The 27,996-nt window shown below is 30.9% G+C and overlaps 1 pseudogene; it reads left to right on the top strand.

The window, feature by feature from the left end:
- Positions 1-101: 101 nt before the first annotated feature.
- Positions 102-17,421, top strand: LOC128174402 (receptor-type tyrosine-protein phosphatase S-like; annotated as a pseudogene).
- Positions 17,422-27,996: the final 10,575 nt, after the last annotated feature.

The following is a 27,996-nucleotide window of genomic DNA, read 5'->3' as shown; positions in this document are numbered from 1 at the left end:
CACTGACATTTGCTCAGTGCTGAATGTTTCTAAGGTACCTCTTACAGAAGTGGAGACGTTGCTATTATTTAAAGGTGTCAATTTTCGACCAACACTGCATGATGTCGTTGACAAAAGTAAAAAGAGGATACCAGAGCATTTTCCGAATGCTTAGATTAAAAGAACACTTCTCGCAAAAACATTCCAGAAGAAAATGTGGAACGCTTGAGTCCTACGTTAATGCTGTTAAGTTGGACATTGAAAGGCTTCTTATCAACCAAAGATTCAACAACTCGGCTTTGCCTCGTAAAATTAAATTACATAAGTTAAATTGATATATCGAGGGACAATTAACTTGCTATCATCTCATAACTAGTAAATAAATATATAATATATAACTTTAAATTTGTTTTTGTTCATCACCTTTTTTTCTTATTTAAAATGTCCCCGCAAGACCGGTGTTGACGTAGTTACATATCAACACGGACGTCAGTTAAACATGTAAGGAAGCAGCACACACCTCTAAATTGATATCTGTAACAGTGCAGGATGATTCTATAAATAGATAGATGCATACCATACCAGAGACACGTACATATTAGAGAAGTACAAAATATTTAGGGTCATTTAATAATGAAATGCACGATGATTACTCATTCTATAAGTAATAAGCATCATAAACTGTTTATAAATTAATCACTTCATAAGATCATGAAAAGGGGATTTTGACAGTACTGAATTATATTCTAGACCCAAGATACATGTGTAGGAAAGTTGAGATTTTCGCTACAATCTGATATCCTTGGGGAATGCATTGCTTTCATAGTTTCGCAATAATTGTGATGACCTGTGTTCATAATTTTAAACTGTAACATGTAGAACCTCTGGCCTAATGAGGACACATGGGTTAAAAGATAGGGTAACATTAAACTATCAGTATAGAGCTGCAAGACTTACTTTTCATCGCTACACAAGTGTGTGTTCTCTATCTTTGTTTTTGGATTACCAATGTGATAATAGAGTAATAAAATAACTGCAAGAATATTTTTTTTCAATCAGTTTTGAGGTAAGATAAGCTGTCCGCTATTTACTGAGCGTCTACACCTATTGCGGAAGGTTTACGGAAGAAATGTAAACAGGAAAGCCAAATTCCATTATGTCGATCAAATCTGAAGAAATTTGAATTTTAGATCACCTTAAAATTTTCTGTTTACTTTAGTTGCATGACAAACTTTAATTTATAACTTTTCCTAATTAAAATGTAAATTCATTTAGTTCTTCTCTGATGTGGTACGTAGAAAGAAAGAATTAAAATTTCCTCCATTTTCCTCATCAGCTGCTATTTTAACCCCTGACCCAGTCTTCAAACAGTCCCCTTGTACAATCCAATAAAAAAAAACAATCTTTTCAGCTCATGAAAAGTTTGTTGTTTTTGTAAATTGTACTTTAAAAAAAAACCCAGAACAAGTCGATAATGAAAATTTTTAACACTTTAAGGTGATAATCACAAAAATGGTCATCTTTGGGTTTCAAAGACATGCATGGTAGGGTAGAGACAAAAACAATATATTTGTGTTTATCTTGTTCTTTGCACCGAGAGGGTATAGTTAAATTTGATTCGAAAGTAAATATTTGATTTGATGTTATATTTAATGATACAAAAGGGAAATAACAGCATGTTAAGATGATATACATGTATTGATGGAAACGAGGTAAACAGAGGAAGATCACGGTTTATTAGATGTATATACTGCAATGCAGCAATAAAAAATCTCATAAAATCATTGGCTGCTTATTCAAAACATAATGTATCTTGTCATTTTCGTACAGGGTTAGTTTTTATTTAAGGGTACTTAGATAAGCTAAATAATATTTCACAATTATTTCTACATTAACTGATTCCTGGTGTACGTATTCATGACAAATTTGATATATGCAAGGGTTTCACACGGTCTGTAATACAACATTTTTTTCAGACCGCTAGGTGTACATGTGTACTGTGTTGAAACATACACGGGGTCTCATACTCTCTACTCCGGTGGTATACACAATTAAGAGGGACAAAAATGATGTAGATATAGAAACTGTATTACACTAGTAGTAGAGAGTATTAATTTTATCTATTGAAAAAGTGCATTTTGTCCTAAATCATGTGGATTGAAGTTGCTTGGAAGGTTTAAAACCACAAATGTCACACTCTATATTTGAATAAAAATTCCCCGAAAGTAAGAAATAAATTTATAAAACCTATGCACCATTTTCTGCGATTAAAACGTAAAACCGAGAGTTTCAATGAAAATCACATAGATGAAATTAAATGACAAAGCATTAAAAAAAAGAATGGAAACCATTGCATAATATTGAATGTAGCTAATTTGGTCAAAAGTAGCAGAGCTCTATTTATTTTTGGAGTTTTTATCGAAACGTCTTCATGGATGATCGGTGCCACTTGCATTTTAGCAGACTATGTAATTAACGCTTTTGGTTTAGTACGTAAACCATTTATGAGCAAATGTTTAGTTTACGTTCATAATTAACCATCGGGGTATTGCATTCTTAAAAAACAATAGAAATGTTATTCTTAATTGATTTGAAAGAGTTCATAGGGTGATAGACATTGCAAGTTTTTTAAAATAATTTAACTGGATGTATTCGGTTTGTAGAAAACATTGCTTTAGATAAGCATGCTTGGCAGTTATATCCTTTTCCACATCAAAACGTCGGAATCAACGTGAACGCGTCCATGGCTGTTGATGGACGTAAAACAGACCGGTCATTTCGCGGAGGTCAGTGCACTGCATCCGCTAATGAAAGACATGTAGCTCAGTGGCATGTTGACCTCGGTGCCGTACTAGGCATCGATCATATTACTATATATTACAGAACAGACAACGTACCGTGGGGTTAGTATTTAGTTTTGCGTTTGTCTAAGCTTTCAGATAAAGACACGAATGCGTTTAGTAAGCTTTTGTGACAAAGCACATTATAAACAATTAAACACTGTTGAAAGTAAGACATAATTCTCCGGTCTTAAGAAAATACTCAAAGTGTTTTGACAATTATTTTTAAGGTCCCCTTCATCCATATGTTGGTAGATTTTTAGGATATTCGGTTTACATATCGAACACACCGGAAAAAGAGGACGGGGTCCTTTGTTTTAATGACTACTTTTTCACCAATGAAACACTTCCACCTGAGATAACAAATTACTGTACTCACCACGGTAGATACGTCATCTACTACAACAACAGGACATCCTCTAGCATACCACCTTACTACTCAAAGTATGCTTATAATGAATTGTGTGAATTTGAAGTATACGGTAAGAAATCCATGTATTATCCGTTGTTGAATGACAATAATATATATCTGTAAATCAAATACGTAGTAGCTTTTAAAAGTCTCATAGTAAGCATAAATCAAGATTTTTTTTAATTCAGATTCAATGTTAACATACAAGCTCTTCATTGTTCATGTCATTTTTTTTTCACATTTATTTTCAAATTTATGTGTGTATGTGTATGTGTTAAGGTAGTCTGCAGGTTTACCTGCCTGTGAGAAAACCTACCTTGATAACTTGTCCACTTAATCCATAGGTTTCAAAGATTTATTTCTGATTTTTTTTTTTGATTCGTCTGCGCGGTAACAATGTTATCGTGTTTCAATTACATTGTCATTGATAAAATCAAGCAACGCCATTTCTATAAAATATATATAGTAAAATGCACTTCTTAGTCGAGACACGCATTACAAAACTAAGTTCCAAACTTTTAAACGATTCAAACGAAATTAATTATACTCAACATAATAACAGAAGAGATAATTTTAAATCAATTCATAAAAAATAATCAGTATGTGTTCTCGGCCAACCTTTGGCAAAATAAGTTTAAAGATTTTTCAAAACCTTATATTTTCATTACGACGTTACCCCGACGTCATCATTTCCTTACGTCTGATAACCCAAAAACTGAAATGCATTTATTGACAGCACTAGCTGATCAACTCATTTTAGAACATGTAAATACTGATCAGAATTGATTGTGAATGTTATCAAGTGCACAAATGCAATTAATGTAAGGCTGCAAAGATACAGAAAATTTATGTATTTTTTTTTTTGAAACTCTGAGTCAATCAACGCTAAAAAAAATTGCTCAATCCAAAATAATTTAAACAATTTGATCGGTATTTAAAATTACGGAAGTTATAATTGTTAAAAAAAATCGAAGTCAATGCATACGGTACAATTAATTTACTTATATATTTTAAAACATGATTTTATAAATGGAAGAGTTCCAACGCACATCATACTTTATAGAACAAAATGTGATATATATGTGATATCTTTAATTTTCAGCACTTGATAATTATTAATGTTTGTATAAACAGTGATAAACTGCATTTCAGCTTTTTGAAATATTTCTTTTATGCTTCTTAATATCTCTTTGTCAATTTTAAACAAATGTATCAGTTTACTATGACGGTCAACTCTTTATATCAATTCCTTTTGTGACGTCAACAAACCCATCAGCTATGTTCAATTAGATCTGAATCAGCACTTTGGGACATGCAAAAGAATGTCACGTGTTCACTATATATACAAAATATATGTATTTCCTATTCTTATATATGCATAGGCTTGTATATTTGTGCTGATGCAAAATATCTAAAATGGATAGGTTGTTCTACTTCTGACCACTATGGCAAAGACTGCAACCAGCCGTGTCCAGATCACTGTAACAACAACCGCTGTCATATACACACTGGCAATTGCTTTGATTGTAAAGATGGATATCAGGGACAAAAATGTGAACATCGTATGTAATCTTAGTGATCATTCATGAACACTTAAGTTTTTTATTTTAAAACATGATTTTATAAATGGAAGAGTTCCAACGCACATCATACTTTATAGAACAAAATGTGATATATATGTGATATCTTTAATTTTCAGCACTTGATAATCATAAGTGTTTGTATAAACAGTGATAAACTGCATTTTAGCTTTTTGAATTATTTCCTTTTATGCTTCTTAATATCTCATTTGTCATTTTTTAAAAAATGTATCAGTTCACTATGACGGTCAACTCTTTATATCAATTCCGTTTGTGACGTCAGCAAACCCGCCAGCTACGTTAAATTAGATCTGAATCAGCACGTTGGGACATGAAAAAGAATGTCACGTGTTCACTATATATACAACATATATGTATTTCCTATTCTTATATATGCATAGGATTGTATTTTGTGCTGATGCAAAATATCTAAAATGGATAGGTTGTTCTACTTCTGACCACTATGGCAAAGACTGCAACCAGGCGTGTCCAGATCACTGTAACAACAACCGCTGTCATATAGACACTGGCAATTGCTTTGATTGTAAAGATGGATATCAGGGACAAAAATGTGAACATCGTATGTAATCTTAGTGATCATTCATGAACACTTAAGTTTTAGGATAAGTTCTATTGATTTACAAAACATTTAAAAAAGAAGAATCACAAAGAATCGATTTAACCTAAAACTGTTGCTTAAATTTGGAGGAAGTTCAGGTGTTTAATAAACCAGATCAACAGAGAGCAAAATTAAAAAGAAATTTTTATTTTTACTTTTTTGTCATTGCTATTAACATCTGGATGTATCCTTTTGTCATACCTGAAACAATATCATACATTTTTTTTTTCTGCTTCATGAAACAGTTTGTCAAAACAACACTTATGGCGCGGGTTGTTCAGAAGATTGTGGACATTGCTTTAGTGGACAGCAGTGTAATCATATTTTTGGGACTTGTCCCATTGGGTGTGATGCTGGTTATTACAATGATCGCTGTAAAACAGGTACATATAAGCAAGGACAAACATGCACATTTTCCTCCATTACACCACATTCGTTTCAAGAAAATATTAATCTGTCATTAACATTTTGTTATCATTATTTTAGAATTAAAATGCAATCAGTTTGGTACAAAACAAAATTTAGACATGAAAGTTGGTTTTAAGTGAAATTATGTATCAAAACTTTAATTATGGATCTTTCTAGAATGTCCTGATGGGCTATATGGAATAAACTGTTTACAAATCTGCAACGCAAACTGTTACTTCAAGACATGTGACAAAATAACTGGCGCTTGTCAATTGGAGTGTGCTGTAGGATGGAAACCGCCTTTGTGTAACGAAGGTACGGGAACGTTGTTAGAATGTACATTTGCTTAGTGTATATCTGTAAAATAATATTGATCATATGTAAATCCATTTAATTGTGTAATTCAGTTTATTGCAAAGCTTTAAGATGTTTAACTTCAACAGCATGAAAACTTACGTTTTTTCTACACTTTATACACTAATTCCCCACGATAAATTAAAGTCCTGGCTATTTTTTCATCATTGATACATGTAGCTTGTTTTTCAATAAGACTTGATGTTGTACAGTTTACTTACCTTGTCATTCGTCATTTACAAAGCTATTCTTTCAATTACCATTCGAATTGCGTACACAAGTACTCTGAAGATAATTTAAAAAAAATGCTTGCGTATCTTATTGACAACATCTATGTAGGTTTTGAAAATCGGGTCTTCAAACAATCTGTTGGCATTCAAATAGGCGCCATTGTTAGAAGACCTATTTCTATTTCCATATGAAGTGGACATGAAAACTTGGAATAACTCGTTGGGCCCTTCAATTCGACATTATGGCGTATCGACGACATATTATCAATTAACAATAGTAACTTATAGATATATCCCGGTGAAGTTGAAATAAATTATACAGCAGCGTCTGAGTCATCTGATGATTTACTTCAAAAGAACATTGATAATCGAACAACAAAAATTTATGATAAAAGTAATAAATTTAATTTTCCTATCGTCAACTTCCCTTACTTATGTAGTAATGGAAATAACAATAATGATAATAACAATAATAATAATAATAATAAAAATATATTAATCATCTGTATATGGAGTTTTGTCTTTTAGATGTTTTGAGACGCAAGGGCATGCTCTACGTAAGAACAATTTCTAAAATGAGACAAGCTACTAACAACTTATTAAAAAAAGATAATAAACAATCATTTCGTAAATCACATACCCGATACAACAAGTTCGTCAGCAAATACAATCTTCAGCTAATGTTGACTGTCGTTTTTCCTACGTATTGTTAGGCGATTATTATTCACCAAATCGCAACGGGTTTTTTTTCCGGTTTTTTTCTACTACAACAAAGAGCACATTTTCTAATTTTTGCAGAGGCGCGTGTTTGTCTTGCTCCTGTTATGTATTTTTCCTTCATAGTTTAGTGTTGAATAATGTTTTTGATCACCAAATTACATTTTAATTATATCTGATTTATCTGACGTATTATTTATTTAAAAGAAAGATTTATTTTAAAAGCTTTTAAAAAAAAATATAGATGTTGACCATTTAGAATAAAACTATTCATTACCAACTGGTTGATACGAACAAGTCATTGTCGTCAATAGTTGGGGCTTATGAAAAGATGATTTTTTTTCAGCGAAAATCGGCTCCATGAAAAACGAAATAAAGAATAAAGTTAAACTTCCTAAATCATGAAAAAAATATGTTTAAACAACATAAAAATCTTAATTTGACTCAAAAGAGAGTATAACACTTGTTTCATAGAATGTGATGACGGAACATTTGGAACAAATTGCAGCAATGTCTGTGGTCACTGTCATTTTGGAAATCCATGTGACAAGAAGACGGGGGAGTGTCCTCGGGAATGTGACCCGGGATACGAGGGACTCTACTGCAACCAATGTAAAAGTTCTGTTCTGCTTCAATTCGATTACTTAAATCTTTATTATTACAAATTACAATTGATCATATTGTTATCAAAACTATGCTTGGATCAGAAGTTAAATGAAACTCGGAACAAATAATTAGAAAAATGTTTGTAAAGCTTTCATTTCTATATTTTGATAATAATTTCAAAATGTTCAAATTGATAAGACAAAAACAAAATAATCAAACATTTAACAAAATTGAAAACATTATACAAACAGTTTAGTTAAGTAGGATTTTTAAATAATATGTATCTAAAATTCTTTATGTAGCCTGTGCTCAAAAATATTTTGGACCGGATTGCAACTTGACGTGTAGCAGGTTCTGTTTTAATCAAACTTGTGATCCCAGAAGTGGAGTGTGTCTTACGGTACCATACAGAATATGCCTATGCTTTGTCAAAACAACAATTCACTAACCTCTGAAGTTAAACTGAATTTAAACTAAACCATAACTGTACAATCAGATGAAAAACACTTTGCTATTACAACTATACGTTTTAACACATCGCTTTCTTAATTTTTTTTAACGAATAATGGATATTTAAATTATTTACCTGATTCATTTAAACATTAGAAATATGAAATCTTAGAAAATACAATTTTAACTGGGTTTTGAATATTATTTATCTTGGTCAATGATATAAATACATGTAATAAGTAGATTTGTTTAACATTGGTAACTACCTTTGCCAGACTCGTCATCAATGATATGACAAAAAACACATTAATGGTGTATTAAAACCCAGATAAAACAAGAAGAGCTCTACTTCTTGTGTGAAGCCTGTATTAATAGCGAGCGCAGCTCGCCGGCGCGCAGCGCCGGTGCAAAGCAAGCTCTACCGGCAAGGCTTGTGTGAATAGAAAATTCGGACTATTTGCACATTCATTCCACGGATTATTTTTGGCGTCAGTAAATCGGACCAGGAATTCATTGTTTTAATCGTCCCAGTAGTTCCCTGTAATCATGGCAATTTGTATCACTTCACATTCTCACGAGAATCAGCAAGACAATATAAAAACAATTGCGATGTATACGACATACAGTCAATGCTACCTCTAAAGTTCACGTCAGAACACACTCAATCAAAAACAATCGAGTGACGTCAAAAAGGTTTACACATTGATCCGATAGATTTTTTCGGCGTCAGTAAATTTTGACCCACAATTCATAGTACCAATGGTTTCCAACCTCACGTTCTCGCGAGAATCAAAGTACAACTTTTGAGAAGCATATATAAGATGTGTAATTTTAAGAACATCATGCTTTTTTAAGAAAATAAAACAGTATACTTCGCGTACTTTTATTTCTCAGGGGAGTTTTAAAGAGTAGGCGACACTTATCCAACGTCAGCTTTGACGTCACAATAAGAACTGATAGGGGGAAATTACTCTAATTGAAGTTATTGTAAATCTGCTGAAATGACCAAAATCTTGCAAAGGCTAAGCTAAAGAACAGCTGAAGAATAAGGACATTTCTTCAGATACAGGAAACAGTTGTAAATTGCACTCATTTGGATGAATGCTCACATTTATTTTATTCACTATAATGACGGTAAATTCATGGAACTTACACGAAGCATCGCCTTTTTGTTAAAAGGAAGTGGGTGGGTTGATCGGTGGATGGCAGCCTCATCCAAAAAATATTTGCAAGCAAAAAAATCATGAACATTCTAATCATTCAGCTCTTTAGCAGTTCAATAGTTTATTTATCTATTACATGCGGGGGGGGGGGGGGCACACCACGTTCTTTTAATATGATAAGCAACTATTTTAAAGCATAAATTAAAAAAAAATAAACATTATTTTTTTTTTAAAGTGGAGGGGGCAAATTAATAATATGTCGATTTTCTATGTGTAAATTGAAAAAAAAATAATGAAATATGATTTTTTCAACATGGGGGGGGGGGGGCTCTATGATGAGTCAAGTTTATATGTAGGTTTAAAAAAAAATGTCTACTGCACAAAAAGGGGGATGCACTGACGTTACAATCACTTTAAAAAAGGAGATACAGTTAAACTACTGTTCTACTTATAAATAAATAAATTATAACAAATCTTATAAACTATGAATAATGAACATTTACTGAAAAATGGTATGTTTTATTTTTTGGCATTCAAATTTTACGTTGTTAATTTCATTTTTATTGATTTATTATGATTCATTGTTTGATCACATGCTGTGCTCGCCCCAAACGGTCGCACCGTAAAACATACTAATTATGTGTTCTTAGTATGTGTATACACCTTTTCCTTGCCATTTGTATTGACATTTTGCCTAACTTTGTACCAACCTTTACGGTTTTTGACAAAATTATTTTGAAAATATGCGTGAATCCTAAACGGTTTAAATGATGAATTTTCACAGCCAATCGATGAAAAAGAAGATATATATGATGTATCCTCCATTAAGTCTGTTGTTGGGGGATCTATAGGTCTCGCATTTATGGTTGTGGCAGTTGCTGTAATCATTATATGTAGAAGGTTAGTCCTTTTATATATCAGGATTCTTTTGATGAAAGTACAAAGCACATTTAAAAATGCAATAGGTATTATTTTGTAGTCTATACGAATTTTAAGCGAAATGTAATCGTTTGATAATCAGGACGACCAATGCAACTCGTTGCATATGTTATTAAGAACAAAAATTTATATGTAATAAATTTTACACAATGTTTCATTATGCTGAAATATATGTTTAACTCTTGGTTATCCTGTGGTATTTGTTTGCACAAACTGCATTAAATTTCATGGACACAACCTTTGAAACTTCTCAACTATAAAAAAAAAAAAAAAAAAAAAATTTTTTTTTTTTTAAACTTTCAAAAAAACGTTTCTACTCAAAATTGACTTAGAAATCACTGCTTTCTCATTAAAGAATGTTTAATAGTCAATGGCTTTACTGAATATCGTATGTACATTATCTTGTTTATACTAATATGTACGCCAAAGCTCATTTTGATAATTTTGCTGATGTTGGTTACATGTATATCATACTAATGTAAGCATTTATTCACCTTCCTTCATACTGTTTTCCTCTTGATCAATTGAGCTTTGGATTTTCTTGAACACAGTCCTTATTGTGAGAAAGATGATAATTATTTGTTTTTCAATTAACACAGGAACAACATCAGTGTGTGTCAATGCATGGTACCAGGGAAACTCGCTTCGAAACGTGAGATTACATTCTTGATTTTTTTTTATCTAAGAATATTGATTGTACTTTTACAATGGTTTGTATTTTGTTTTTGATGCTAAATTTTCTTGATTAGATATTTTCCGTGTTTAACTATATTGAAAAAAAAACTGTATGCATAATACTAATTATTACATTTCAGGTTTTAACCGTTCCTCGGGAAACACTTCAAATATGCCTAAAACAAATGCAGACATGATTGAATCTCAGTATAATGAAATTGATGAAAATATCTACGACAAAATTGAAACAGAACTTCAATCCAAAGTTAAAAACACCTACGAGCAATTGCTAGCTGACATTCCACTTAATGATATCAATGTTATAATTAACAAGGGGAATGATAGTTTTAAAAGGGAGTTTGCAGTAAGTTTCTATAAATGAATACATTAATAAAAAATTATTTTAGTTAAGCACTGAATACAAAACAATAGCAGATTGCAAAATAGACCACGAAAAGGAATAAACAATCAACTCATGTGCATTGATGAAATGAGTTGTGCTTAATTTATTTTCTTTCATAAGATTATGTCAATGATAATTTTTTATACTATGATCATTTTTAACTTCTACAGCAAAAAAATCCCCTAGAAGTACAAAGTGCCTAAGATTTTCTCTATTGAAAACATATTTCAAGTTTTAAAACTCAGTTTAGGTAAAGTCATAAAAAAACAATGTATGTAAGATTTTCTTTGAAAAATCAACCAGATTTGTACCATTTAAATGTTTTTGTCATGTTCATCAGATGAACTAGCTTTTTTTCTTAATTTATCACATTTCTATCATTTATTCCATTTTTTTTAAAAGTTGCCAACACATTTAAAATACTATATAAGTGTAACTAAACGTGACATTTTGAAAATAAATACTGAAAGAGATAATGAAACTTCGTATGTTATCAAAATTACACACACACACACACACACACACACACACACACACACACACACACACACACACACACACACACACACACACACACACACACACACACACACTGTTACTTGCTTCGTTTAATGGAGAAAACTTTTAACTTTCAAACATACCAAAAATTGTCTTCATATGCACAGTTTTAAATATTTAATGAACAAGAAAATATAAAGATATGCATTGAGAATATGAACAGTTATTCTTATTTCTATAGTCCCTTTCACGTGATGAACAATTTCCATGCGACACAGCAAAGCTGTCTGTAAATTTTGAAAAGAACAGATTTCATTCTTCTCTTCCATGTAAGTTAAGTGTATTTCTTATACTTTATAAAACATATATATCAAATTTCAATCTTGAATTACAAATAATAAGCAATTCTGAATGTGTTTTCGATTTTTTTATATGGTTTTGTTTTTCCAACTAAGCAAGAGAAAAAAAAAAGTATTGACAAGTTTTTAGTTTGAAAAAATCCACCCGCTGTAAGGAAAAAAAGTTTTGTTGAATAATCGTTAAATCAGAATTTCTTCCCGTAGACGATCACTCAAGGGTGATTCTCAGGCGATATGTGGGAACAAGTGAGGATTACATTAATGCTAACTACATCAGTGTAAGTGTTACTGGTATTGTTTAATACATGTACAATATCAATAATGTTATTTGTAATAATTAACAAAAAATGGTATAATATAGCAATACCTGTACATCAAATACATTTTTTATCTAGGGTACCGAGCGAAAAAATGAGTACATTGCCACACAAGGTAATGTTATATATCCGGGGTATGATTGTACTTGTACATGCAAGATGAGTGTATCTTTTGTCCATTAAGAACATATAAAAACTTTATTTCATAGGACCGTTAAAAACAGCATTGATCGATTTTTGGGAGATTGTGTGTCAAGATCAGATAGAGCAGATAATCATCTTGACAAATTTAACAGAACAAGGGGAGGTAATGTATTTGGAAAAAATTAACATTTTTATAATGTAATGGTCGTAATATTCAAATAAACATATCAATTGATCATTTTTTCTAAATAAATGACCTGTAAATTTTGAAAATCATTGATTTTTTTGTATAATCCACTTTCATTGTGTAACTTTGTTATGTCTTAAATTGGATGATTTAAACAACTTAGTATTTGTTTTTGTTTTTTGGTTTTTTTTAATTATTAATTTGTTTCGTTTTGAATTTGCTTAGTAATAGGTTTGTTAAGAAATAAAAAATGAAAAAGCAATTTTAAACTTTCAACGGAATATGAAGTATGAAAGTGATGTGATAGAATCCTGAACGCCAAATAGCTTCTCGGGATATTTAATAACGTACACCTGAATTAACAGTTTTGCTCTTCTGTAGGCTCATATGAGAAAACGTATTTCCAAATGTTATTAAAAGTTACAAATGTGCTTAGAATTTGAAAGCAAAATATATGTTTGCTTTTTGAAAAGCGCTTTAATGTTCATTTGACATTACCACCCTGTTCTTTATCTAAGGTGAAATGCGACCAGTACTGGCCAAACAATGGCATTACAGAAATTTACGGAACAGTTTCTGTCAAATCCATTGAAGAAAAAGCTTATGCTTTCTTTACAAAAAGGAAATTAGAAGTATCTCAGAGAGGGGTAAATTTTGAGTCACATATTCTTATTTACAATTAAAAACGATTTTTGATTTTGATAATAATTTTTAAGTTGATCTTTGCCATCAAATAGATTATTCTGATTTACAGACAAAGACATATGTAGTGACACAATTCCATTATACTGCGTGGCCTGATCACGGGACCCCAGATCCTCTTTGTTTCGTCATATTCCATCATCACGTAATCCACGAAAACGCAAATAATGGAAGATCGCCTACTTTAGTTCACTGCAGGTAAGCAGGTCATAGTCAAGTGCAAAGTACATAACGGTACCTACAATACATTGTCATCTGCATTACCACATCAATCTCATTTTTAACTTCCTATGAATATTCATATACATATGTATTAAGTAGTAGTATTTGACGTAAACAGTACATGTAACGGCCTTTAAATCCTTAATAATTGCACTTATCTTTTAACAAACTTTGTATAACGAAGATTTTTTTTAATCACAGCACAGGGACAGGTCGTACTGGCACATTCATCGCTTTAGACTATCTACACAGAACGGGGAAAAAGTTTGGTAGAGTTAACGTTGCAGAGTATGTAAAGACAATGAGAAGAAACAGAATGAACATGATAGAAAATTATGTGAGTAACGTCACTACTATCTGTTTGAATGACAAGATTTCAGAAATATGTAATTTGCAACATGACATTTTATGTAATGTTTAGTATCCAATCGCAATGATTTATTTAGGTAATTTATGGACTGCATTAATGGCTTCTAATGAAATTTAATTAAGTATTGATTTGTTAGTCAGTCACAGCAATAATTTCATTCGAACAGTACCTTTATAGTTAGTTTTGATAATCGTGTTCTATCTCATTCTGTATGCATTCATTGCTTCGTTATTTGATGCTATGATAATAATATCGTGCATGAATCCTACTTTCTGTATACTCTCATGTTCATATTTATGTTAAGCTCTGGTAAATAACAATATGGTATCAAATATTTGTTAACATTACAAATTTTGCAAAAAAATCAAGATATTGACACTTCAGCACATTTACATCATTTTAATGACTTTTACAACAACGATCTAAAGGTTTAATAAATTGTAAAATGCAAAACTTGTAAATATATGTAAGAAAAATAATATGTAAAAAAAAATAATAATAATAATGATAATAAGGAATGACATCTAATTGACTTAAATATTCAAAGACACATGATATTATATACTTTTGAAAGAAGACGATAACAAATTGTGTTTAATTTGTTTTTGTTTTTTTATATAAGGGGCAATATAAAGCAGTCTTTCTTGCTTTACATGAAGCCTTTAAAGCTGAACCTGTATTTCAAACCAAAGAAGAATTCTTAGATACGGTTTCACCAATGCTAAAGAAGTCGTCTGCAATATCTTCTTACATTATAAGGGAATTCGAGGTTTGAAATTTTTTACGTCATGTAGCAGAGCTGAAAGCTAAAGTAGATGTTTCTGATTATATTGTTTTCGTCGTTAAAATCAAAGGTCAGACCATGGAATATCAAAGGAAAGATGATTAAGAAATAATGAAAATAGAAAACGTGTCTTCAAATATAATTTTATAATGAACAATATAGTTACCAATATTCAAAGTGATGCCTAAATCATCTGATGTCTGGGTAATTACTGTTTGTTAACACCGTGACATCAGGGGGTTAAATAAAACTAACCCATTGAGTTCATTGTGTTCAAAGATTGTTCTTAAAATTTTTAAGAATAAAAAAAAACAAGCGAGAAAAGATAATAAGTAAACATGATACATAACACACTCTACAAGATATTAATAGATAAAAACTGGCGTATATTGTTTTAACAGCAGAACACTTTTTCTCTATTTTCATTTCTTATGATGATAAAAACAATGTGAGTTATGGATATAATGGATTTAAGTATCTTAAAAGATCTAAAATAATTGCTTAGAAGTTAATTTTTACTGTAAATGTACATGTATGTTCGACTACATCTGCAAGTATCAGTTGTGCAGTTATGTCACTGCTATTTTTTTTAATTTAATAAAACTAAATGATTACATCGGATATTTTGTTTTATTTTCAATGTTTTTTTTCTTCACATTTTTATTATTACTTTGGATATATATTTTGCAAATTGACGTATTCATAATTATACAGTAGATGGATATTCCATATGGTTTACAATACAGATATAAACATTTAAATGATAATGATATATGCCTTAAACTGTGCTAAAATACTGCATTTACAATATTTATCTAAAGATTAATAGGACATGTTTTCTATAAGCTTTTAAAGAGAATATGCGAAGTGTACTCCGATGAAGACTATGAACAAGGTAGGTCAACGCAAGTGAAAGATACAGTTTTACTCCGTATGTATCTGTTTGTGGTAGTCTATAAACAATGTTTAAGGCTTTCTCTAAAGAAATTCCTATTTTTATAAATTAATTGTTTTGTAACGGTTAGTGCTATGGAAACAATGTTAGTTTTATAATAATAAGTATCAATGCTATAAATTAATGTGTAAATTGAGAGGGTATCATAATTCATTGTAATTTCACATCCACTGCTTTTACACCTAGTGATGAAAAAAAAATCAATCTGAATGATACGGGAAATCATTTTATTTTACCTTCCCACGTCGTCATTACGTTAAATTTCTACTGAGCGGTTCTACATGTTTCATACAATATAAAATGATATCTAATGGCATGTTATATATTTTTTGTGGTTAAAAGTGGACAAAAGTGAACTTTACAAACCATCAAACCTTCCTAGACGAGGGACTTTTATCAAAGCTTCAGTTGTGTCTGTACGTATAGTAGCTTACATGATATGTCGGAAATTTAAATATTATCTAATCAAACAATTTTTTTTTTAAAGTAGAACGTACTTTATATTTTAAACTGACAGTTTTTAGCAATGTAATTGTTGATATTATTTTTCTTTTAAATCATATTTATTTCATTTCATTAAGACACATAAAAAGGAGAATGGTTTCATAATAACACAGTATCCCCCACGTGAAGAAGCTGTTGATTTCATTCGACTTTTGATGGACCATGAATGTAGTACAGTCATTTGCTTTGATCCACTACATATGATTGAATCCGTAGGTGTCATTTAATAATATTTTTCTAGAACTGTTCAAAAAATTTAAATCGATTCAAATTGAAGCTTGTCTTTAGACATTTGTATATCATTTTAAAGCAAATATTAGATTTATTTTTATTTGATAATCGATATTTTACGTTTGCCATGATAATCATAGCTCTATTCTTTTAATAGACTAACTCTTGAATGCCATCACCTTCTTTGGAAAAGATATTGCCTCCATACAGAGTGGTCCACAATTCCTGCAAAGAAACCGACTTGAATTTATCTACTATATTTATACAGAAAGGGGAGGTAAGCATAAATTTCCAAGAACGTTACCTTTAAGTTTATGTGGTTAAGCGTTGATTTCATTGTAAAATAGTATACAATTGCGCAAAGTTTTAATTACAGTAAGTTAAAATGGATTCATTTTGCCAACGATAACATGAAAAATAATTTATTATTAATGAACTATTTTTGTCATTTCTAAAGGGTGTTTGCTTTACAAAATATTTCATAGATTAAGACGTCCGTGAATTTGATTTTTTCTCTTAAACATGAAGATTTGCGAACACTGTTTGTAATGTATGATGAATAGGCTTAATTTTGAAAATCATCGATACTTTAAGATACTTTTAACAGTCATTGTTAAACCTTTTTCCAGGGAGAGCTGTTCAATATTTTGGTTGCTGAACCGAAGTCAGATCTGCGTTCGAGAACCCAAAACAATACATCAGCTCTACGTAGCATGGTCTCATTTGCTCTTAGTCGCCCAAGTAACAATACACTAGCCGTTGTCAGCAGGTAAATACATGTAGTCTTTTTTTCTTTTATTTATTAACTTTTCATCCTATGAAACTGTTTTCCTTTCTTTCACAATGTTGTAGATGCAATTTAATAAAGATTGCGTTTAGAATGTAAATCTTCGAAGAGGAAAGAAACACTACAAATATTGTAGCATATATATTATAGCGATTTTTCTCATTTTCAAAAAGTTTCGGATAGGACTTAATCTTTTATGTGTGTTGTCAGGCAAGTTAGCTTTTGTAATGATATTGCTATTGAAACTTTTCAGTTAAAAAAAATGTCTGATGATTTTCTGTTTCCCTATACATAATACTTTATCGTTACATATTTTATTAATACACACAAAACACTATCAAAATGTATTATACTGTATAATGATGCTATTTTGTCTTATTCATAGTATCATTATGAACATAATATATGTCATATCTTTGATGAAACAGAGATGGTGCTTCGCTTTGTGGGGTCTTTTGTGCTGTGTATAACTCCATACAACAAATCACTATGGACGACAACATTGACGTGTTTACAATAGTCCGCCTACTAATGACCAGGAGACCGGAACTGTGTTCAACAGAGGTGGGTTAACGAAGTTACGTATGAATGTTTTAATTAAAAATGTTGAAGTATATAAAACAACATATTGTTGTAAATTTGTTGTAGATACCTGAAAAAAAAAGAAACAAAAAAAAAACCAAATTTCTATCAGTGGTTTTATTAATACAGAAATGGTGGATGAAATCTTTTGTTTTGTTATTTGTTTTCTGATGTTTGAAACATCTATCTAATATTTTTCCCCGAAAAAAAAATGAATAACTTTTATACGAGACCCATTTGTTTGGAACACTCTTCTGAATAACTAAGGACACACTGAAATGCTCCTAATTTGCTAAATTTGTCCCTTTTTAAAAAAAATATGAAATAACATATTTCATGCATGTGTTTGTCTTGTAAACAATATGATTACACATTACTTATAGGATGAGTATAGCATGATTTATCAGACCATTTACGATTGCCTGCAAAAACCGTCAGAGAACGTGTACCACAGCCAGTAAAGACCAGGACGGATTCAAATATCAAAGGTGTACATTACGGCGATAATGAGATATAAACTATTTCAGAATAAATTGCTTCACTTTTAATTAATTTTAAGTAGTATTAACACGCTATAGATAGACTTTTCGTTGTATAATAACAGACCTTACATTCTAGTACCTTTATCTTATTTCGTATATAAAATTTTATATATTTATGTCCATCATTAGATAGTATGCAAAATTTTAACTCTGTATGATGTAACGTTAGTTTTATGATATAGTCTTTTTCTTGCATGGAACATTCATTTTGCAAATATTTATTATTTAATGACAAAATTTAAAGGGATAATTTCCATCCTTAGATTTGTATTTTGTATAAATATTTAATAATACATGTATATATGTATGGTTTCTAATGCCTATAAAATTTGGAATAATTTAATATTTGCAATAAAAAGAAACTAAGCAGCGCATTCATAAATTTAAATATAATATCTAAAATACATTCATACCGTTTAGCCATTGAACGTGTTATACAAAGACATCTTTTTGCGGAAAGGGATAAATAGAATGAACAGTGAGTTATATGCAATGAACTTGCATTAATTAATGTGAAAAAAAATGGTCTATCATTAAATCTTTAAATAAAAATGAAAAATGTAGTTGCACTATGTATTTTTCATGATACCTTATTAATCAAAACCAATATGTTATATACGTAATCACTGTTATTAGCCTTAAATTTATGTTTTGCATGATTGTAAGTATAATATTTTGCAATAGTTTTTACTTAAGCTAGTTCTAAGTCAATCTATGCATTAGAATAGTTTGGTAAAGAAAATGAGTCAGTACATCACGTTATGAAGAACTTAAAGACGTTCTGTGTTGTCTTGTCTACGTTGTGATTTGTCGATTAAAAAAATCTACGCAGTGGCCAGCCTTGTAGCAAAACAGATAAACATCGATAATTCCTACCCGGAACCAGGTGACGGATTTTCCTCTGTGCCCTCAACTGATGACGTTTTGTTGTCTCCCCTCACTGGGAAACTCTCCTTGAAATGTGGGCAAGCAGATGAACACATGAACAATATTCTGTAAAAAATAACTTAGGTAAACTGTGCACATTTACAAGCTTCGTTAATAAGTTGATTTTATTTTAATAATTTGAATAATTTTACATGCACGATCTATACCTACAATCAACAATTTACATGGGTTTAGTCCACTATTGCATTTTCCATAGGCGGTAATGTTAACGTTATGGTTCATAGCTCCGGCCCTAATTTTCGATCAGCAACGCGGGACCTCTCGAATGAAAGCTCATCAAATTGTCTCTTTCCTATTAAAATTTCGTGGTTTGAAGTCAGATTCGTTTTCTGGCAAAATGCGTCTTTATTGAAAAACTCTGAAAATGAAAGTAAAAGTAGGGAATTTCTCAGTTTTGGAAAGGGTGTACATCAAACAATTTCAATTCTTTTTTTCTAATGATAAATCAATTTTGACACTTGTTTTAAAAATTGCAAATCCTCTTTTCTGACATGTGTCAAGCATTCTGATTTAAAATGTCCCAATAAATGTATATACACTCTGCAAGTATAGGGACTATTTTGCTTAAAGGCACTACTTTGTTGTCCTACCGATTCTAAAAATAGTTAGAGGGATATACCCACATAGTTATACTAAACATGCATTGATGACTTAATTTCATTTAACAGGTACGCATCAAGCAGCTAATCAACTAGCGATATCTACAACGAAACAACCCTTCCAATCTGTCACACAATCAACACCAAACTCATCGACTTTCCCGGAAGAAACCTTCTTTAAAAGAAAACATAATGTTAATGATATTCAGTAAGATGTCTTAGTTGCAGAAAAAGAAAACTTAATTTGGAAATAGAATACATTCAACTTAAAATGAATAAAGTTTCATCTGAGATTGAAATCTTGGAGCTGAAAAAGAAGTCCTTGACAGCAAAATTAATGACCCATTTCTCTCTCATTCCGCACAACAGTGGCATTTTTAAAATATGAACCTGATCATTACTTGCATTACTTTAGAATACTGCTTAGGTTTATTTTAAGAGAGTCTGATTTGAAATGTATATTGCATATGTAAATTAACAGGGTAACGTATTTATTGAATAGTTATGGTATATTGTAATTTTAGAATGACGTTTACTCGGAATGAAAACAAAAACCACTAATGATAATTAAAAACCATCTATTGTATGTAATAGACCATTGATTGTAGTGTTATATTTCACTTTCATAAAAGTAGGTCAGCGAGTTAAACACCATTGAATATTTTTTGAAAAGTCAAGAAAAATCCCATAACATTTTACACTACAATTAAAATTTTCTTCATTGTAAAAATATTACAAATAATAAAACACTATAATAAAATGAAATACCGTGGGTGAATGGTAGTGACACTAAATAGGTGCATGCATTAATATTTCAGAAAAAATAAAAAAAAAATATTCCATTCTGAATTTCCTCTTTCAGTTTTCAAATCCTTACTCTATTTTGATCATATTTTACCCCAAAAAATTGAATGATGATAATACAAAAACATTGAACTACTTATATTGACCTTATTCTGTTGGCATAAAAATCATAGGAGTCAATGAATGTTTGCTTTTCGTGCAATACAATCATTTTAATGAATAAGTGAGATAAAAAAAAATCAGAAAATATATATAATATAATAAAAATAAAAATTTTAGTATTAGAGTACTGCCAAAAATCGTTTAGCGGAAAACAAAATCTGCAAATTTTAGTCCAAATATCTTCTGATTGGATAAAAGGATTTATAACTAATATTATAATAAAGTAGCCTAAATAAAAATTGTGGTTTTATCTATAATAGCGAGCGCAGTTCGCCAGCGCTGCACGCCGGCGCGAAGCGAGCTCTATCGGCAAGGCGTGTGTGAATAAAAAATTCGGACTATTTGCACATTCATTCAACATATTTTTTCCCGTCAGTAAATCGGACCAGTAAAGCCTTGCTTTAATCGTCCCATTAGTTCCCTGTAATTATGGTTTCCCATTTTCACACTCTCACGAGAACAAGATAAGAGACTGTGTACATACTGCTAACACAACGCAAATTCCATTACATAAGACTAACGGAGTTATTGTCCTTTCGAGTGACGTCACAATGGATTTCTTACACATTGATCCGACAGAATTTTTCGGCGTCGGTAAATTTCGACCCAGAATGCAATTCCTCGATGTTGGTCGATCTCACTAGACTGGATACCATCTCGCGAGAATCAAAGTAAAACTTCTGAGAAGCAGTTAAATTGTGTAATTTCAAGAACATCATGCTTTTTAGATAAACAAAACAGTATATTTCGTGTAGTTTTCTTTTTCAGAGTGTTTTCAAAGAGACAGACGTGAACTTTGACGTCACAATAAAGGGAAATTACTCTTAGTTGTTATTGTAAATCTGCTGAAATATAAATACCAAAATCTTCTCCAAATCTTGCAGAGCTACATGTAACGAATCGATACATTTCTTCAGATATAGGAAACAGCTGTATTTTGCTCTCATTTGGATGAATGCTCACATCTATTTTATTCCCGGTAATTTCCAGGAACGTTTTTTAAAAGGGGCATGGCAACATCATTCAAAAAATCTTCACAAGCAAAAAGAAAAAAAAACATTTCTCAAAATCAGGAAAATTCTAATTGGGGTGAGGAATTGGGAGTGCGTAGTAAGCATTTAGCTCTTCAGCTGCTCAAAAGTGTCTTCATTTTTGCTACCATTTATTACATGCTCCCGGGGGTCAATTTTCCTTATATGATCAACAATCATTTTTTAAACGTATTTCTTTTTTTAAACGGGGGAGGGGGGACTCTGTGATAAGTCAATTTGTTATATGTATGTTTAAGAAAAATGTCTGCTGGAAGAAAAGAGGAAATAAACTGCAATGTACATTATGTTAAAATCTTTATTATTCAACAACATTTTATTTGAGATAAATTCTATACCAGCGTGGAGCCAGTATGTAAATAAATAAAAAATCTTATGAATTATGAATGATAACAATTTACTGGAAAAAATAGGGATGTTTATTTTATTTTGCATTTATATTTATTTACTTTACGTCACTGGTACTTTTATTTTTATTGATTTATCATAGTTCATTTTTTTTCTCACATATGCTGCGCTCGCCCCGACGGTCGGACCGTAATATATATTATTTCTTTTCATAAATGCTTTGTTTGTTTGAAACAAATTTTACTCTTTACATTGAACTTTATAACTATCCGAATTTGAGAGCTAAAACCCTGAGAAAGCAACATCTTTATGAAAAAAAAAATAATTAATAATTAATTAATTGCAATAAAATAATATCTACTCATTCATATATCATCAATTTAATCATCATCTGAATAATCACTAGAACTTACTACGTTTTAACATCTATCTATTTTTTTCATATATCAAGTGCTTGCATTATTCCGATTGGTTGGGTTTATAGTGTGAAAGGTAAAAGGTTTCGGGGTCATGTGAGAGTTGAAAGTTATGCTGTAAGGTAGAAGACACTATTCAGTAGGTATTTCTGCAAATTTTATACTGAATGAACATGCTTACGCCAAATCTTAAAACTAATACATTTCACCCCACACACCTTGGGGAAAGAAATAGTCAAGAAGACCTATACAGTTTGAAAAATAGCAAGCATAACCAATATCAATATGGAAACTTTATTGAATGTAGATACATGCAGATCTGATGGTAAAGTGCTGAAACAAATTATAAACAATTTATGAATACAGGAGATAATATGCAAACTGACATTTTAATAATTCACATTAATAATGCATTTATATCATATATGTATATATATCATAGTTGTCGTAAGAAATAAATTGACAATTATCAAAATTGACGAATTCCAAAATGTGCAACCAGTATCGAAACAGTAGCCCGAAGGAAATTATGGAATGTAGGTAAAAAATGAAAAAAATAATGAAAAAATATACATAGATTTCACACTTTATAGGTGTGTTGTGTATTTAATTAATGACCAGTAAATCATATCAATAATGAAGGTATCCTAATATGTTTAACATCAAGATATGTAAACATGAAAAAATATAGCGTCTACAACCTACTACAGTAACAGTCATTACGAGGGTTATTTATGCTTGCTTTTATAAACATGTCATGGCAAAAACAACAAATAAAATGGATATTTCATATATCTTAATGCATACGATACTTACAATTTGAGGGGACAAGGATGAACAATGGAAATATGTTTGGAATGAAAATGTGTAGCACTGCGGTGGGGCCGCACGTACAAAGCGTGAAAAACTTAGCATAGAAGAGTTCCACATAAAGAGGATGACTCTCAGACAGTACAGAACAACCTCAAGAAAGATAACTCTTGGTTCCACTACAGGAACAGCTAGTACATGTAGGTTGTAAGAACTTGTTTCTGATCCTTTGAGCAATGAATACAATATTTCTTTAACAACAAAAAGTATGTTTTTGTTTCCTTCTCTATATAAATATGTTTTTCTTATTTTCAAACAGAGATATAGATCCCCTGTCTTTTCGATAAAATGGTTTACGACATTTGCTAAGGAAATCTAGTGAAATAATATCTTGTTTCAAAGCTTTCTGTAAACAATGTTTAATCATCTTGAAATGTTTTATGAGTAAATCGAAGCGCTCTATGAAATGTACATTTATATACATTCATTTCTGTAGTAACTATTGTAACAGATCACCAAATTTTGTGTAAATTGAAGTATAATTTAAAACAAACCCAACTGTTGAGTGATTATTTTATCCATTGATATACAGTAACTAACATTTAAATGCGGCTGTGACGCAAACATGATTATACAAATTTTGTTCCACACTTATCGCTTGTTCTGGTTTTGGTAATTTAAGCATTTTGACATTATTTATTGCAGAAAGATTCTTTTTCAGATCGTTTTTGCTCCCTGAATATATATCGTTGCTCTATGTATTGCATGCAAAACATAATTGAGGAAAAAAATACATTTTCCACAATATTGTTAAATTAATTAGGAGAAAATTTCAAGAATATTAAGCAAGTATAGAAATACAAATTAATTTCGAACAAAAATGATAACATACTTCCGTTTAATTTATGCTCAGCTCAAGTGTTTTATCAGTATCTTTTTCTGACAAAAATAATTAGATCACTTAATTGTTTCCTGAAACCAGCCTGTCATCTCATAGAAATAAATAGTATTGTTATACTTTCATGTTAAATACTGAAATCTGATTGGTTAAGACGCAGTTAATAATATTTACTATTACCCTCAGCGTTAACAACGCACTTGGCAACGGGTAACATTAAAAAATGTTACATGCGCGAAAATTATGCGCGTACGGTTCGCTGTAGAATTCACGTTATTCCTATATAAAAGCAGTAAAATTTTCTTTAAAATTTTAAAAAAGACATTCAGTATAACAAAATAAATAGTGCCTGTTTGGGAGGATAACAGTTGAAATTGACACCCCTCGAAAACCATTGTCAACCTCCGCTTCGCGTCGGTTGACAATGGTTTTCTCGGGGTGTCAATTTCAACTGTTACCCTCCCAAACAGGCACTATTTATATAAAAGTTAAGTATGAAACATAAAAACATATCAAAATTACCAACGCTAGTTTCTCCTAACAATCACTTATAAATTTTAGAAAACAAGTTTAAAAATAGTATGTGCAATTAATTATCTTTATAAAAATAAATATTTTTGTAAATCGAGTGATGCTTATTCCTTTTGCTAACTTCCTTACTAGAGATATTTCAATTGTCATCCATCTTTAACTAGCTATTTCAATAGATATCAATTTAGAAGATTGTTGAATTAAATCTCACTTGAAATAAACTTACTGGTCCTGACTTTTCGAAACATGCACATCTTGGTATTAAATTTACCAACAAGTTTAAAGGTATTTCACAATTTAGAGTTACCACGTGTAAACTCTGTGTTCACTAAAATCTAAGCAAGCAATTTGGTTAAGTTTTAATATAGTAATTAGATATAACCACCTTTTTGTGGTATCGTTAACACTTCAACTCAAATGATTGAGGAGAAAAGCATTTTTCATGGCTTTTAACATTTATTATATGATATCACCTATTTTCTACGAACTTTTCCGTTGTGGAAAGATCCAAAACCGTCAGAAAGATGAAACACGTAGTGTTTTTACTTAAAGAATGAATTTACTAGTACTCACGTTATGTGTCAGTATTGTTTATGACGTCCTAAATAATGTGTAAATATTTGAATATCTGTTTAAAAAGTTGTATCAAGTACTTTGGATGTCAACGAGTATTTGCAGTAAGTACTCGATTTCTGCTTGAACATAACACATATCTAATAAAATTGATTTGCGTTTCAAGGTATGTAACTCAATATGTGTCACACTTAAACGTAGAAATACCACGGATTCTGCTACCGGGTATTTATATTGAACAACGTTTAAATTTAGGCTGTTCAGTGTAATTTAAACACACGACGTATGTGGCTCTAGTATTATTTTAATGAGAAACGACACACAGTTGGAAATAATTTGACGAGCAACTGACAATCACTCAAAAAAAACCTCCGAAAAATTGACTAATCTCTCTGATAACTTTGATATGTCTAAACAATACTGTGCGTTATAATTGACACATCATTGTCATTTGAAACCAAGAAACAATTTGAAAAAAAAAATCTAGGCAAAATTCAACCAGTTCCGGAAATGACGTGGTCTCGTTTCCCAAGCTGTCAATATTGCTGCATCGTTTTTAACCATTTTGAAGATACGTTCATTGAGTCATTTCAACAGCAAGACAAAATAATGTTTTCCATGGCCAAATGTGTCGATTTTTCTCACACCCTTCGAACGCGTCTATGTTAAGGCTGTCCGAAGCTAAATATATATCGAAAAATGATACTATTGTAATTATCAAACAATGCTTTAACCGAGTGAGTTTCTTTAAACTTTTATTACATAAGTTAACAGTGACATCCAACACTATATTTGATGTATTTTTGTGACGTCATATATCTTTCTTAAGCACGTGAGGGGTATATTCTAACACGGTAAATAATCTATAAAAATCGCATCGGCGAAAGTGAATAATGACATTAAATCAAACTATTTTTATAAAAAATCCTTCGATAAGTAATGTTTTTTGCAGTTCTTGCTGGGGGTTCATATAAATATTTCGTTTATTTGAAATATTGTCAAAACATTTCGCACTGCCATCGAAATTAGGCACGTTTTTACTTTTTACGCTCGATTTACACAAAATCGGGTCAATCGGTAGGTTTCCCCCAGCAAGATTCACATTGGTACTTATTTTCTCTCCCGATTTCACGTAAAATATACATATAGATTGTCTTTATCTTTCATTTGTGCCAAGCCGTTTTTTATATGCACATACATATCACCATTCATTAGATTACACGTAGAAGGGGGGGGGGGGGGTGGGTCTTAAAACCATTAGTTATGAATAGTTATTTACCTATTACGAAGCTTTAAAACTGTTGACTTTTTTATACTCCATATCGATGAAATTGGATTTAGTATCATTAGTATTTACAACAGTGTCTATGTAAAAGAATGAAGCGGTTTCATAATGCACAATGAATATCACTTATTACGTTACGATCGAAAGGCATGCAGATCGTGACGTCAAAGTTAACTATAACGTCATATCTTATGAAGTACAGACAAGTGACTTTCTACATATCGCTGTGAACTTAATCGGACAGCCTTACAATAGCTGCGAATATATTTGCATGAAAAATGTATGAGGCACTTTAATGATTTGAATCAACCTATCAAAGCGTGCTGTCATGTCACGTAACATTAAGATAATGTTGCGAGTTTTTTGTCACTTTCGAGTGTGTTAGCATTAAAGATATCTGAGGTAATAAAAATATTTGTCACGTAATCATAGGAAACCGTTGCAGTAATAATATTGATTCTTTTTTTGTTTATTTATAAAGAGAGGTTTTTGGTCAATTAACTGCCATTCTGTCGTTTTTACTTCATCGAAATATTGTTTATTTTTTATTTATCAATATTTTGAGCAGGCACACATTGAATATAATATATACATTCAAATTTTGCATAAGAGAGGTCCTATTAAAGGTAATCAATATTACCTATAGAATAAAACCAAAATCCCAAAACCAATTTCAATTGATTCTAATTATTTCTGGAAAATATGTGTTATTGAAACCGAATAAAGTGAGGTTAGAATAGATCGTCCATTTCAGTTTAACAGGGATCTATTTAAAAAAGCAATCACTAAAATATCATTGATCATATTAATAGGTGACATTAAGAAAATGAAGCTCATGGTTACAAAAAATATAGACTGCAGTCTAATACAGAAAATTTGTAAATGTTAATTATAGGGAAGGAAGTATCCCTGTGTTTCACAACAATTATGTGTAACACATTTTAGCTATTTATTTTAGCGTCCTGGTATTTTAGAGACAATAAGCCTTTTGTTCATTTTCCTCTTTTCCAACTG

The sequence above is a fragment of the Crassostrea angulata genome, chromosome 2 (assembly GCF_025612915.1).
Source record: "Crassostrea angulata isolate pt1a10 chromosome 2, ASM2561291v2, whole genome shotgun sequence".
NCBI classification, from domain to species: domain Eukaryota; kingdom Metazoa; phylum Mollusca; class Bivalvia; order Ostreida; family Ostreidae; genus Magallana; species Magallana angulata.
This window is presented reverse-complemented; position numbering and strand designations above follow the sequence as displayed.